Consider the following 2,221-nt stretch of genomic DNA (forward strand, 5'->3'; position numbering starts at 1 on the left):
CTATGTTTAAAATATGTATATATATTTTTACGTACATTTTGGCATTTGAATATTTTCTTTGAGTTTTTGTTTATTTCTCCCTGTTTTTTTTTTTTAATGGTGCTGGGTGTCTTTTTTTTAAAGTTAAGTTCTACTAGTGCTTATATATCTTGAGTGTTAACTCTTTGTCAGAATGAGTGGTTGGAAAATATTTTCTTCTAGTTTTAATTCTGGTCATCATTTCTTTTTGCAGTGAAGAAACTTCTTAGTTTGATGTAGTTTCATGAGTTTAATTTTGCTTCTCTTTGCTTGGTCAATGGCATTGAATAATTAAGGATGCCACGAGGTTAAATTTAATGATTTCCTCAATATGATTTATATTCTTGTTTAAACAACCATTTTTTAAATTGATATCTTTATTTAAACACCTTGATTACAAACATGATTGTGGTTGGGTTTCAGTCATGTAAAGAACACCACTTTATCACCAGTGCAAACATTCCCCTCACCAATGTTCCAAAAATCTCCCTCCTTCCCACCCCACCCTTAACTATACTCTAGTCTTTTTACTTCCCTTCATTTATTGTTTAACAACTATTTTGATTTGACTTTTGTGTGTGGTATTAAGGGTCTGAGTTTAATTTTTTTCTGGCAGTAAAGGAACTAAATATTTGACACTATTTGACCCTACTTTATTATATTTGACACTACTTTATAGACCAACTAACTATCCATAATCTTGTATATCTGGACATTGGTCTAAAAATATGTTCCTTATTTCAGTACCAAATTGCTTTTATAATTAAAATTTAAGAGAAGTCTCTCTCAGATTATTTTGGATACTCTGGGTTTTCATTATTTCATCAAATTTTCAACAGGCATTTGATCTAAAATGTTCTGGGTATTGGCTTAAAAACCAAAAAAAATGTTATGAGTATTTTTTTTAAACTGCATTGAATCTATATAACATTCTGGATAAGACTGATATTTTGATTGCTATAATTGCCTCAAAATTCATAAACAGGGACTATGTTTTCATTTCTTTATGCTCACTTAATTCTCGTAGCACTTTTCTATAAATTTTAAAATAGATCTTTATTGTCCATCCCCATCTAGCCATGTATAGGAAATTTTATGCCTTCATCTCTCCTAATTGACATGGAAACTATTATGCTGAAGGAACTAAGTCAGAGGAAGAGAGACAGACACAGAATTGTTTCACTCATTTTTGGGTTTTAAGAAAAATAAAAGACATTATTTTACAATAATGCCCAAAGACAATAGAAATGAGGGCTAGAAGGACCAGCTCACAACATAAAATCCACCACAAAAATTGGTGAGTTCAGTTAGAGAAATAACTACACTAACAACAATCATGACAATGCTAATAAGTGAGAGAAGTAGAATGTCTGTCTCAAATACAAGCAGGGGGTTGGGGAGGAGAGAGATGGGGGGCATTGGTTGTGGGAATGTTTCACTGGTGAAGGGAGGTGTTCTTTTTATGACTGAAATTCAACTACAAACATGTTTTGAAATCATAGTGCCTAAATAAATTTATTATTTAAAAAATAGTTAAAGGCATTAATATAATGTGCATAAAAAGTAATGTACTAATTAAAAAGCAAAAATAATAAATAGACATTAATTTTGTTAAGCTAATTCCTCAGTACTTGATTTACTGTTTTTTGAGGGGGGGGGGGGTCACACCCAGCATCGCTCAGGGATTACTCCTGGCTCTGTGCCTTAGAAATTGTTCCTGGCTGGCTCAGGGGATCATATGGGGTGGCCTACATTGGGAACCACCTTCTGTCCTGAGTTGATTGTATGCAAGACAAATTGCCCTTGCCCTACCCACCTGTGCAATCTATTCTGGCTCCTCATTACTTGATTTTTTCTGAGGCACAATCTGTAAATGACATTGTTTTTGAGGTTCATCATGATATAATATGATTGATATTTAATTTATTTTATTGAAAAACTTTCAATAAAAGGTCACATTTTTGTTACTAAGTCATCATCAATTGTCTTTTGGATTGTTTGTAATTTTTGGCCTACACTCTGAAAATTATAATGCTACAGAATTGTGTGGGATTTATGTTTTATGGTCTCTTGACTAAACAGTTTTGGAGTAATACTCTGTGTTCAGACTACTTGAACACAAAACTTTATGGTCAACTTACTTGAGAAACTGCCAGATTGTTCTCTCAAATGGATGCTCACTTTAATAACCTCCAGGAATATT

Source organism: Suncus etruscus, chromosome 7 (genome assembly GCF_024139225.1).
Source record: "Suncus etruscus isolate mSunEtr1 chromosome 7, mSunEtr1.pri.cur, whole genome shotgun sequence".
Taxonomy (NCBI): Eukaryota; Metazoa; Chordata; class Mammalia; order Eulipotyphla; family Soricidae; genus Suncus; species Suncus etruscus.